The following is a 14,688-nucleotide window of genomic DNA, read 5'->3' on the forward strand; positions in this document are numbered from 1 at the left end:
CAATTCTTTCACATACTTCAGTCTAGAGGTAGAGTCCACATCCTGTCCCTTTGAGTCCAGGCAAATGCTGGGACTGTTTTGACCAGGAGAGTAAAGCCAGATGATGCTGTGTGACTTCCAAAGCTAGGCCAGGAAAAGTGCTCTCGATCCTCTCTGGATGCTTGTTGGGGGTGTGTGTGAAGCAGCTTCCATGTAAGAGGTTCAGCTACTCTGAGACAACCATGCCGGGGAGGCCCAATCATGCGCTCTGGCCGAAAGCCCCAGAAAAGCTCTACCTGAGAATCAGTGTCACATCCCAGCCACATGAATGAGCTTCCACCAAGCAGAGCTTCAGGTGATTGTGGTCCCAGCAGATATCTGGCTGCAACCAGGTGAACACCCCAGGAGAGCACCACTGGGCTGATTCCCTCCCAAAGTACCCACCCACAAAATAGTGAGAAATAGAAAATGTTTTGGGAAATTTTGTTCGCTGCAATAGGTAGATAACTGGAACATATGGAAAGGAAGTAGAAGGAGGAGGAAGGATAGGGAGGGGAGGGATGGGGGAGAGGAAAGGCATGGGGAAGAATGACAGGGGTCCCCAAAGGACTGGGCAAGATAAGAAGGTGCCAGGCTTGAGGATTGAGCCCCACAGGAGGAGGTTTGGCCACCACCGACACCAAAACCTGGATGTATCTTTTGAGTAAGTGCATTGTTTTGTACAACTTAAATCAAGAGGCTCTAATGAAAGTCTGGGGTCCACTTACTGTTCAGTAATTCCTTTCCTCTCCACATCTCTCAGTTTCACCCTCTTTAAAAAGGGCTGGTTAAACTGTTGGGTATTTCTGAAAATGCTATTGACAAACACTTACATTAGGTCATTTGGGGTGGGCAGGAGCTGTCTAAAATACAGGTCCTTCAGGCCTTGCAGACACCATCCAGCCACAATTGACCCCACCGTGTTCTTCGATATCAAGGTGGAATGCAACCCTTTGGGCCACATGTCCTTCCAGCTGTTTGCAGACACAGTACCAAAGATAGCAGAGAACTTTTGTGCTCTGAACACTGGGGAGGAAAAAAATAGGTGATAAAGTTTTCTTCTTTCACTGGATTATTTTGGGACTATTGGCCAGGGTGGAGACTTTACTTCACATGCCATAATGGCACTGGCAGCTAGTCTGTCTATAAGGGGAGAAATCTGATGGTTAGAATTTCATCCTGAAGCACACAGGTCCTGGCATCTCATCCGTGGCAAATGCTGGACCCAACACAAACAATACCCAGGTTTCCATCTGCACTGCCAAGACTGAGTGGTTAGATGGCAAGCATGTGATCTTTGGCAAGGTGAAAGAAGGCATGAATATTGTGAAAGCCATGGGGCGCTTTAGGGCCAGGAATGGCACAAACAGCAAGAAGGTCACTGTTGCTGACTGTGGACAAATCTAATAAATTTGACTTGTGTTTTATCTTAACTACCAGACCATTCCTTCTTTAGATCAGGAGAGCATCCCCTCACCCCCATCTTCTTGAAATATCCTATAAGCTTTTTGTTCTTTTGTTGCAGTTCTATGGGTTCCGTATTGTCCTTACTCTCCTCCAAGTCTAGCTGGGTTGCAGAGTTAAGTTTATGATTATGAAATAAAAACTAAACAACAACAACAATAAAATAAAAATTGGGTCCTCAAGACACCATAAATATGCATTTTTAACAAGTAGTGCCAAGTGATTTTAAAGTTTCAGAATTTGTGGATTAGATGATAGTTAAGGGCCAATCCACTGATAGGGGGCGGGAAAAAGGCTTAAGAAGTATCTTGGTGCTTGCTCCTTTTACAGAAGGAGATCAGGAGAAAATATTAAAATCATTAGATGAATGTTAGAATCATCAAAAGTGGGAGCATTGGGGAAAGATTGTGTGGAAGACCCCCAAAGCCCTGCTAATCTGGCAGTTTTGCAGAGTGACCATCTAGCCAAATGGCTCCTGTGTGTGGCATCTCCCACATTTACGTGGCCCTTGTCTGCACACATCTGTGAGAGTTAGTCTCCTTTCCTGGGAAACCCGTCTTTGTACATCTTTATGATTCAGACCAAATTTTCAAGTCATCACTGGTCGACATCCTGTGGGAAGAACACTTATCTTGGAATAAAAATATCTGAATACAAATCCCAACTTTGCCTCTGGTTGAATGTATGACCTGGTTGAGACAGGGTAGGGTGGAGGGATGCTCCTCTCAGGACCTCAGTTTCCTGTCCATGAGTCGAAGGTGATGGATTAATAATGTCAAAGAGTACTTCTCAATTTGAAGAACTATGGCTGTTCAGGTACCCAGCTAAATCTGATAAGGACCTGAAGTTTGTCCATCCCATTAGTACCTCTCAGTTCTTGATTACGTTTACATACATGAATGACTGGAACAAAATAATTCTGCCCTAGAAGGTCCATGGACCAGAGCAGTCCTTGGAAATGGCCAGAGTGTGCTTTGCAGTTGACAGTGTCTTCTCACCTGCTGTCCTCAGGAATGAACTCAAAGCCCTCAGGGCTGAGCGGAGGGAACACTCTACCTTACAAGGTCCTCAGTGGAAGATGCTGTGTTTTTTTGTTATCAACTATTTTCTCATTACTCTGCCTATTAGAACCCAGAGGATGCCTCAAAATAGAATCTTCGAGTGTTTCTCATGGTGTCATGCAGACCTAGGACCCCTTATCTTCCCTCTCTTTATTCTCTCTTGGAAGCTGTCTCCAGAGCCAGAGATGCCCAGAGGAAGCTGGAGATGATTTGGAAACTCAGGAAATGTTGAGTTCCTCAGCCCCAATAACTTTCCTTTTTATTTTTACACGTGTACAAATGGAAGCTTCTAGTAGGAAATAGACTCGTCCAAGACCTCACAGCAAATCAATAGCAAAACTGAAGTTAAAATCCAGGTTTCAAGAGTAACAAGGTGTTGCCAGATTTTACGGCCTAGTTGGAAATCAGGGTGTGTATAATGGCTCTTTGTCAGCCATTCCTACATCTTAATCCCATTCCTACAGTTGAAGAAGTCCCTACAGGGAGTCTTGATATGAGGTAAAACCAGAATTCCACTATAAAAGTTGAAAGAGCTAGACTCCCTATCAGTCAAGGTTCAGTAAAGGTCACAGAAACTATACTCAGTATCTCAAACAGAGAGGACTTAATGCTGAGAATTGGTTAGAGCACTGGCAGTGGTAGGGAGTGCGTCCATGACTCCAAGATTTGAGACAATAAATTATTTGGGAATCTCAGACCTAGGCGCTCATAAAAGGGGCCCAGGCACAGCTGGAGCTCACGCCTCTGGCAGGACAGAGAGATGGGGGCTGTGTGGCTGGGACTCAGTCTTCTAAAATGCACTGTGACTGGCGTTCAGACCTCCGAGGGGAACGTGGCTCAGATAGTGCTGGGCCCACTGGGTTGGGAGGTGCATCCAGCTGGTGCTGGTGTGTCTGGGGAGGTGCAATACATGTGGCTGGAAAACTGCCAAAAGGATCCAGAAGCTGGAGGTGTAACTGTTTTTTGCTGTTGGAGACATGCTGACTGGAGCCAGAAACAGGAAGAAAAATCCCATTTCCCCTCATTTCTTTCTTTCTTTTTTTTAAACCAGGTAAAATTTATTTATTTATTTATTTATTTATTTATTTATTTATTTGTTTGTTTGTTTAAAAAATTTATTTTCAAGTTAGCTAACATACAGTGTACTCGTGACTTCAGGAGTAGAACCCAGTGATTCATCTCCCACATATGACACCCAGTGCTCATCCCAAAAAGTGCCCTCTTTAATGCCCATCACCCATTTAATCCAGGCCCCCACCCCAGAAACCCTCACTTTATTCTCTGTATTTAAGAGTCTCTTATGGTTTGCCTTATCTCTATTTTTATCTTATTTTTCCTTCCCTTCCCCTATACTCATCTGCTGAGTTTCTCAAATTCTACATATGAGTGAAATCACATGATAACTGTTTCTCTGATTGGCTTATTTCATTTAGCATAATACACTCCAGTTCCATCCACATCATTGCAAATGGCAAGGTTTCATTATTTTTGATCGCTGAGTAGTATTCTATTGTGTGTATATATACCACTTCTTTTGTATCCATTCATCGGTCAATGGACATTTGGGTTCTGTCCATAATTTGGCTCTTGTGGATAGCGCTGCTATAAACATTGGAGTGCATGTGCCCCTTCAGGTCTGCATCTTTGCATCCTTTGGCTAGATACCTAGCAGTACAATGGCTGGTTCTTAGGGTAGTTCTATTTTCAATTGTGATTGATTCTTTGATGTCTCTTTCTGTTGCCTCATCTCCCCTCATTTTACTTTTTCCCCTCAATTTCTTCCATGTGTCTCCCATGCAGAGTCTAACTAGATGCAACTGACAAAAGAATGAGGGAAAACTCAGTTTTCACAGTCCCACTGGCTGCATCACAGAGAAGAGTGTGAAAGGATGGGCTTACAGCTGAGAGACAGTAGGTAGTTACTAGCATAGGCACTCTCCCTTGAAGCCTCTCTTGCAGCTACGAAGTAGGTACTTATCGTGGGCTTGGCCAATCAGACACTCCCACATTGAGCAGACACTGAACTAGGAGCCAGTAGGCAAGGAAGCGAGGCCAATGGAGAATTCATTCTGATGGCAACAGTGACAACAGACAGCCTCATCCTTTTTCTGGGAACAGTACTGGCAGGGATGATGGTGATGGCATTGATGGGGCAAGACAGGACAAGTGCTCAGTGTTCTGTTCACTGTGGCTTCAACTTTGCAGCCTTCCTTGTTCCCAGCCATTCTCCTAGTCTTATTTTCCAGTCCTGATGGTGATCCTGTGAACTACCCAAATTTTTTTAAAAATAAATTTCCTTCCTGCTCAAAGTAACCAGAGTTGCATTTGCAATTAGAAATGCTGATGGACACGGTGAAGATGGTCCCTGGAGGGGACTTTGAGCCGAAAAGTCTGAATAAGCACAAGAGACCTTGTTTCTTGCCAGAGAGTTTGTCACCCTTATGTGATGTGTCCAATGGAGTCCTTCCCCATTATTGGTTCCTGAAGCTTGTCATCATATGCTGTGGACCCCGTATTCCTCTGAGTTAAATTTTACCTTGGAAGAGGTGCCCTTTAGAACATGGATGTCCAGAAGTGTGCAACACCGAGGTCATTTACTAGCTTACTTTCTTGTTGGAAGGATCTAATTATCAGAAAGAATTGGAGCTTGAGTGAGAAACAGAGAGAACATTCTCTCCAAAATAACAGGGTAAAGCTAGACTAGTTCCATAAACAGTAGAAAAGTTTTGGGCTTGAGGAACTCTTCTGTAAAGCTGACCCCAGCCCTTATTTTCTGTGCAATAACGAGCCAATCAGTCTCTTCTCTGGGCCCCAGTTACCACACCTGAACCACTGGGAAAGACAAAGAAAGGATCTACCCCCATAGACTCACCTGAGGATCTCATCCTTCCCACCTCCAGTGATGTTCAAAAACATATTAGTGGTGGTATTGATGGGAGAAGGGTGGATCTGTGCAGAGCCACAGAGGATTCAGTAAAACATACTGTAGACCACACACACCTCCCAGGAAGACCTGAGGCTCCAAGCCCTTGTTCTACGTCTTCCTCTCACCAAATGGGTTGCACTCCGTGGGGATAACATATCGGGAAGGATCAACAGAGTCCATATAATTGTCATTGTCTCCTAAATCTTCCTCTTGGATTTCTTAAGACATAAATTGACTCTAAAAGTGATTAACCTTATTTTTGCCCTCTGGACATTTATTTGGGACATAAATAAGGTAAAAATAGAAATCAACTCATTTGGTATGTGCATGCTTATGATAAATGTATTCATTATATGTACACGCATGTCTTCTCTCTAAGCCCTGGTTCCCCTGTTCTATAAAATGAGTATGGCAATAAAATCTATTCCAAGGACTTTTTATGAGAATGTGATAAGACAAGGTAGAAATCTCCCTGACATATAGTTAGGGCTCAAGTGTTGTTAGTCTCCTTTCCTTTCTAGATAAGAGAAAGGTTATATGGAGGTTAGAATATAAATGGGGACACTTCATTCTTCTAAAATTCCATCCAGTTTACTTCCCCTATCCCCATACCACCCAAATCAAATGGGTCTCAGTCAAAAGTAATTTAATTAATTATTTACACACATACAGACATACACATACACACATGCATGCATGCACATATAGTTGATGTGGGGTTAGTAAGAGTCCTTTGATAAGTATAAGAGGTGGATGACCAGCAAAAACCTGCCAGCTTCTCTAATGTGCACTTAATAAATCTTAAACTTGCCCTCCATCTTCTGGAATCACAGTAACCCTGCACCCAATCACCTGAGAAAGGGCCAAGTTACTGAGTCATGGTCAAAGATCCCCCAGGACAAGCAGGTACAGTGTGCCTGGTTTTCAAAGTCCAGTGCCTCCCACACCCACCCACAAAGGCTGTACAGCAAAAAAATTACAGGTACACCTTGTCAAGTACTGCCCTCACTGCATGGAGTTCTTATCATGCTGCTAATGTTAGAAATGTTTTTTTAAATTTTTTTTTCAACATTTATTTATTTTTGGGACAGAGAGAGACAGAGCATGAACGGGGGAGGGGCAGAGAGAGAGGGAGACACAGAATCGGAAACAGGCTCCAGGCTCCGAGCCATCAGCCCAGAGCCCGACGCGGGGCTCGAACTCACGGACCGCGAGATCGTGACCTGGCTGAAGTCGACGCTTAACCGACTGCGCCACCCAGGCGCCCCAGAAATGTTTTTTAATTTAAAAAGTACTTACGTCCATAATTCTTCTGCAGGGTTTCCTAACCTTGGCAGTACTGACATTGGGGCACAGACAATTCTGTGTGGTAGGGCTGTTCTGTACATTGGATGATGTTTAGTAGCATGCCTGGCCTTTACCAGTAGGTCCCTTCCCACCCCGGAGTTGTGTCAACCAAAAGTCTCTAGACATCACCAAGTGTCCCTGGAGGGAGCAGAATTGCCCCTCCCCAGATGAAAACTGCTCTTCTGTATAGTATGTTAAAAGACCAATTCTTACTTCTAGGCCAGCTACTCTAGAAGTGGGAGCACCCTGGTAAGTTCTCACAAAGGAGCAATCCTGCCTTTCCTCTGCCTGAATGGCGAATGCCAGTCTGTACACTCCCTGGGTGCCTCCTTCTGCCATTATTTTGGTTTCTGATGAACTGACTTAACCACCTGAGAGAGCTAAGGAAAGAGATCCCAGGAACAATGCTGGCGAACCACCAAAGTACAAAAGAAGATAAATCCCAGAGATGTTGATATGTAGATATGCATCTCCTCTGAAGAGGAGATAAATAGGAAATAAAGGTAGAGGAAGCAGCGAAAATCGGCAGGTGGAGGGAGTTTACCAACCATTTTGTAAACTACAGTTGGGAGACGCAGTGCCCAAAGGACGAGTATCGTAGCTTCAGCGCATTTCAAGAGAAGGAAGAGCTACTAGTGATAAGAAAAATGTGTAACACTTGTCTTTAGGGACCAAGCATGGTCTTGATCTGGTTAGCACCTCATTTCCAGAAAGGCTTCATGACCCCCCACACGCACCTGCAAATGGCATGTGCCTTTGTGTGCATTTACAATGAATGATGCAATTACATTTGCATGTTCATTGAACACTTGTGCCGGATTCTGGCAAGCAAGCCAAACCAGCATAATTCACTTCAATTTATATGTGAGAAAACTGAGGGTCAGAGAGGTTAAATAGTTTGCCCAAGTTCAAGAGCCTCTGGACTCAAAAGCACGACCTCAGACTTCAAATCCAAGGCTCATTAAATCCCACTAAAGCATGCCAGCTTCGTCTTCTGAAAAATCAAATCTCTGGAGGATCCAGGAAAGGAGTTAGGTGGGGAATGTGCTGGACTCTGGTGATTGGACATGTGGTTAGACAAATGATTCTCTAACCCAAACAAAGTTGGGCCCTCTTTGCACACTGTGCTTTTGGTATTTCTGTTTAGATATACTGAGTCTGCATCTTCTCCAAGTAAGTGATTGTTTCTGACCTCTGGACAATGTATGTGTTGTTCCAACAATTCCTTGACATCCCCAGAGGGAAGGGAGAGAGCACCTAAGACTATGCCTGGCACATTATGGGAGCTCAGTAGGTGTCTGTTGAATGTATGATACAGGAACATTGGAGCTGGACAGGCCAGGGTCCCAGTCCTGACTGGGAAACCTGCTATCCATGTGACAACAGTCAAAGTAGTTTAACCTCTCCTTGTGTATAAGATGGGTTTTAAGCTTTGTGGGAATCCTATGTTGATTCAAGAGAGGTAATGTGTGAAAAGTATTCTATATGGTCCCTGGAAAGATAAGGCACTCCACAAATGGTAGCAGTTGTTTTTTTTTTTTTTTTTTTTTTTTTTTAATTTTTTTTTTCAACGTTTATTTATTTTTGGGACAGAGAGAGACAGAGCATGAACAGGGGAGGGGCAGAGAGAGAGGGAGACACAGAATCGGAAGCAGGCCCCAGGCTCTGAGCCATCAGCCCAGAGCCCGACGCGGGGCTCGAACTCACGGACCGCAAGATCGTGACCTGGCTGAAGTCGGACGCTTAACCGACTGCGCCATCCAGGCGCCCCAGCAGTTGTTTTATTGTTGTTAAAGGGGCTTCCACCCTGAAGTGTAGTAAAGTGACCTTAGATAAAATCGGATCAGATAAGGCCTAAGGAGAAAGGCAGAGCTGTGCTTTGGCTGGACACTATGTTCTAGGGGTGGCCCAACCTTGTAAATAGCAGAAGTTAGGGGTAAATTAGCTGAACATGGAGCTAGGCTACTCCCATTTGGTCCCCTGTCCCCTTAAAACGCCAGTCCCAGGTAGGGCCACAGGCTGGGTGGCAGCTTGCAGCTCCAGGTCTCTCTCCCATTCCTCCTGCTTCTCACCCTCTGCCAAGAACCTCGATCAGCATTAGGACAAAGTTGGTATGGAATGTTAGAGCTTCAAGAATAGCCTCAGAAGGGGGTTGGGGAAAATGAGTGATGGGCATTAGAGGGCATGTGTTGGGATGAGCACTGGGTGTTATATGTAAGTGATGAATCACTGGAATCTACTCCTGAAGCCAAGACTACACTGTATGTCAGCGAACTTGAGGCAAAAAAAAAAAAAAAAAAAAGAATAGCCTGGGAATAGGGCAGGGGTCCAGCATCACAGAGAGAGTCCATTTCTTAACTTATAGGCTAGGGAGTCAATTCAATTCACTTCATCAAATATATGTTCATCAAATATATGTGTACACTATGCCAGGCACTGTCCTAGGTGCTGAGGCCAAAGCAATGAGCAAAACAAAGACCCTGCCTTTGTGGAATTCATATTTCAGTGGGAGAGAAACAGACAATACAGAATACATATAATAGATGGTAAATGTGCTATAGAGGAAAGATCAAGTAGAATAGGGTGAGGGGTATTCAAGTCCGGAATGGGGTTGGTGGCAAGCAAGATGAGATGAGGAAGGGGGAGATAGGAGTCAAAATTTGAAGGTGAGGGGCTTAGCCAAGTCAGACCTACTTGTAGCAGAATGCTCCTTTCTGGACTTTCAGAATGCTTCTTTGCTGAATCTTAAAATCTGCAAATGGAACTGAGGGAGATGAAATGCACTCTATCCAAGATTACTGGAAATGAGGACAGTTAGCAGTAGTTTCCAAGATTTTTGAGCAGCCAGTAAGATTCCCTTTAAAAACTCTTATAATGTTTACAGCAGCACTATCAACAGTAGCCAAAGTATGGAAAGAGCCCAAATTTCCATCGATGGATGAATGGATAAAGAAGATGTGGTATATATATACAATGGAATATTACTCGGCAATCAAAAATAATGAAATCTTGCCATTTGCAATAACATGGATGGAACTGGAGGGTATTATGCTAAGTAAATTAGTCAGAGAAAGACAAAAATCCTATGACTTCACTCATATGAGGACTTTAAGAGACAAAACAGATGAACACAGGGAAGGGAAACAAAAATAATATAAAAACAGGGAGGGGGACAAAACAGAAGAGACTCATAAATATGGAGAGCAAACTGAGGGTTACTGGAGGGATTGTGGGAGGGGGGAAGGGCTAAATGGGTAAGGGGCACTAAGGAATCTACTCCTGAAATCATTGTTGCACTATATGCTAACTAATTTAGATGTAAATTTTAAAAAATAAAAATAAAAAAATAAAAAAATCCTATTATAATAAATCATTATAAAAGTAATGCCTACATTTTATAGAAAATTCAAACATACAAAACTCTAAGGGAGAACATTAAAAATTCAAAGTCAAAATATTATCTTCCAGGAGAGGAGCCAAGATGGCAGAACAGCATGGAAGTTTTTTGTATGTCTCATGTTCCTGAAATACAGCCAGACCAACACTAAACCATCCTACACACCTAGAAAACTGGTTGGTGGATTAACACAACAATCTGCACAACCTGAACCACAGAATTCAGCAGGTACGCAGCACGGAGAGGTGCATTTGGGGAGCGAGAAGCTGCAAAAGGTAGGAAACGCTTTTGCAGGCGGAGAGAGGACGGACACTGGGTGGGGGAGAATACGGGAAAAGCACCCTTCCCCAAAAGCAGCTGGAGAGAGAGTGGAAAATTAGAAACAGCCGCAGGGACTAAACTAAAAAAGGGAGAAAGGAGAGGGTTTAAATTCCATTAAGACTGTAAACAAGGGGAGCTCAAAGGCTGCAACTCCACAGCTCGATACCTGGCGGTGTTCTGGTGGGAAGGGCGAATTCCCAGGAAGAGAGTCGGGTCCGGGAGGTTCTCGGGCCACACGGGGAAAAGTGGTTCCACTGCTGGAAGGGCATTTGGTAGAGACTGTTGAAGCCACTTGGTCCCAGCAGACCCCGGAGGGCAGCCACATTCGCTGGTGCTGGGGCGAGGTCGTTAAGGGTGAAGCCTGGTGCCAGATTTGTGTTGTGATTTTCCATAATCCCTGAAACGCTGCTGCTACACTGTCTTGCGAACTTTTTCTGGGCTGGGCTGGCACCTGGCCGCAGTCTCGGGGCACCGGCAGCAGCAGGGTCCAGCAAGCGTTCCTGGGTGCAGCCGACATTCGGCCATTGCTCATTCGGCCATTGCTCAGTAAGTCCCTCCCACAGAGGGGCAGAACGGGTGAAAGCCGCAGTCCTTCAGAAGTAAGGGGCCGGGAAAAACAGCTGCATCTGAGACAAAACTCGGGAGAGAGGTACTGCCTGGGGCCTGGTCACAGACAGTGAAAAAGCGGGGAGTGGATGAGAGCTGAAGACAGGACGGGTGCGCGATTGTTGATCCGGGAGAACAGAAATTGCTGGGTGGCGCCATGTCACCACTTCCACGCATGCGCATACGCACCTCCAAGCGCGGCAACGATCCACCCCAGTAGGCTAGCAGCACCATCTAGTGGAGAGCGGAGCTGTTACACTGAGCCCCGCCCAACTGGGCCAACTTCGCCCTTCAAGAACACAAGTCTCACTGCCGGCTTAGTTTATGGACTAAAAATGCTACATAGACTGACTTCTAGGGGAAAACGAAGCAATTTCAGTCCTACTTCAATCTGTTAGTAGGTCCATCTATTCAATTTCTTTCTTTTTTTTTTTCTTTTTCTCTTTTATACTTCTCTTTCTTGAATACAGAAAGAGAAAAAATTCATTTTTATTTTCAATTTTTATTAGAATATTTTTCTTTAATTTTTATTGCTATATTTTTTACTTTTGTGTAAATTTTTTCAAATCCTATTTTACTTCCATCACTATTTAGTCTACTTCATTGTACTCACCTTTTCAAATTTTCAAACAATTTCCTTTTTTCTTTCTTTTTCTTTTTTTCTCTTTTTTGTTTCTTTTCTTTTTCTTGAATGCAGAAAGAGAAAAACTTCATTTTTACTTTCAATTTCTATTAAAAATGTTTTTATTTAATTTTTTAACTATAGTTTTGCTTTTATGTAGATTTTTTCAAATTCTATTTTACTTCCATCATTTTATGGTAGTCTACTACAGTGTATTCACTTTTTCAAATTTTCAAATGATTTCTTCTTTTTCTTTTTTTATCTTTTCTATTTTTTGTTTCTTTTCTTTTTTCTTAAATACAGAAAAATCAAAAATTCATATTTATTTTTAATTTTTATTAAAAATATTTTTCTTTAATGTTTTTTTCTACTATATTCTTTACTTTTGTGTATATTTTTTAAAATTCTATTTTACCCCATCATCTCATTTTAGACTACTTCAGTATATCCATTTTTTAAAATTCTCAAACAATTTCCTTTTTTTCCTTCCCCCCCTTTTTTTCCTCTAATCTGTCAAACCACTTTCAACACCCAGACCAAAACACACCTAGGATCTAGCATCATCTATTTGATTTGTGTGTGTGTGTGTTTAATTTTTAATTTTAATTTTTTTAATTTCAATTTTTCTACCTCATTAATTACTTTTCTCCCTTCAAAATGACAAAACGAAGGAATTCACCCCAAAAGAAAGAGCACAAAAAAACGACAGCCAGGGACTTAACCAACGCAGATACAAGCAAGATGTCTGAACCAGAATTTAGAATCATGATAATAAGAGTACTAGCTGGAGTCGAAAATAGACTAGAATCCCTTTCTGTGGAGATAAAAGAAGTAAAAGCTAGTCAGGATGAAATAAAAAATGCTATAACTGAACTGCAATCATGGATGGATGCCGCAGTGGCAAGGATGGATGAGGCAGAGCAGAGAATCAGTAACATAGAGGACAAACTTATGGAGAATAATGAGGCAGAAAAAAAGAGGGAGACTAAGGCAAAAGAGCACGATTTAAGAATTAGAGAAATCAGTGACTCATTAAAAAGGAAGAACATCAGAATCATAGGGTCCCAGAAGAGGAAGAGAGAGAAATAGGGGTAGAAGGGTTATGTGAGCAAATCGTAGTGGAAAACTTTCCCAACCTGGGGAAAGACACAGACATCAAAATCCAGGAAGCATAGACGACCCCCATTAGATTCAGCAAAAAACGACCATCAACAAGGCATATCTTAATCAAATTCACAAAATACTCAGCCAAGGAAAGAATCATGAAAGCAGCAAGGGAAAAAAAGTCCCTAACCTACAAGGGAAGACAGATCAGGTCTGCAGCAGACCTATCCACAGAAACTTGGCAGGCCAGAAAGCAGTGGCAGGATATATTCAACATGCCGAATCAGAAAAATATGCAGCCAAGAATTCTTTATCCAGCAAGGCTGTCATTCAAAATAGGAGAGATAAAAAGTTTCCCAGACAAACAAAAATTAAAGGAGTTTGTGACCACTAAACCAGCCCTGCAAGAAATGTTAAGGGGGACTCTCTGAGGCGAGAAAAGATGAAAAAAATATATATGTAAATAAATAAATACCAAAAGCAACAAAGATTAGAACAGACCAGAGGACACCACCAGAAATTCCAACTCTACAAGCATCATAATGGCAATAAATTCATATCTTTCAGTACTCACGCTAAACGTCAATGGACTCAATGCTCCAATCAAAAGACATAGGGTAACAGAATGGATAAGAAAACAAGATCCATCTATATGCTGTTTACAAGAGACCCACTTTAGACCTAAAGACACCTTCAGATTGAAAATGAGGGGATGGAAATCCATCTATCATGCTAACGGTCAACAAACGAAAGCCAGAGTAGCCATACTTATATCAGACAATCTAGACTTTAAAATAAAGACTGTTTCCAGAGATGCAGAAGGGCATTATATCATAATCAAGGGGTCTATCCACCAAGAAGACCTAACAATTGTAAACATTCATGTGCCAAATGTGGAAGCACCCAAATATATAAAGCAATTAATCACAAACATAAAGAAACTCATTGATAGTAATACCATAATAGAAGACTTCAACACCCCATTCACAGCAAAGGACAGATCATCTAATGAAAAAATCAACAAAGAAACAATGGCTTTGAATGACACACTGGACCAGATGGACTTAACAGATACATTCAGAACATTTCATCCTAAAGCAGCGGAATATACATTCTTCTCCAATGCACATGGAATGTTCTCCAGAATACACCACATACTGGGACACAAATCAGCCCTAAGTAAGTACAAAAAGATTGAGATCATACCGTGCATATTTTCAGACCACAACGCTGTGGAACTCGAAAACAACCACAAGAAGAAATTTGGCAAGGTAACAAATACTTGGAGATTATAGAACATCCTACTAAAGAATGAATGGGCTAACCAAGAAGTTAAAGAAGAAACCAAAACTAACCCTAACCCATAAGAAACCACAGGCTTTGGATTGCTCATCTGATGAAAAATTTCCAGAGGGTTGCTTAAGGTATGAGGGGCACAAATACTGGGGACAGAACAGCTCAAGGGGTCCCATCTTTGTGTGTAATGAGCTCACCCCAATAGGTCTGGTCTGGCTGGGCCTGGAGGTTGATGTCTCTGCTGCGGGGGAAATACAGAGACTTCTGAGTTTAGGACCTCTTCTCTCTGCAGGCAGGACCTACCAATGCCAAGGTGCTCTGTGGCTGAGGGGGTCGCAGCAGTTCGCCTAAGTACCACCTTTCAGAGCTGAGCAAACCAAGACCCTCACCAACACGCTGTGGCACTGAATGAAGGGTTGGCATTCTGTCAGCTGTCATTCTGTTCTTAAGCTTCCTCACCCTCTCACTTTTGCCATGACTCTGTGGTAGAATTATCAGCTGGGGCAGGAGGTGGGTATTTGTTGTG

The sequence above is a fragment of the Leopardus geoffroyi genome, chromosome A3, assembly GCF_018350155.1.
Source record: "Leopardus geoffroyi isolate Oge1 chromosome A3, O.geoffroyi_Oge1_pat1.0, whole genome shotgun sequence".
Classification (NCBI taxonomy): domain Eukaryota; kingdom Metazoa; phylum Chordata; class Mammalia; order Carnivora; family Felidae; genus Leopardus; species Leopardus geoffroyi.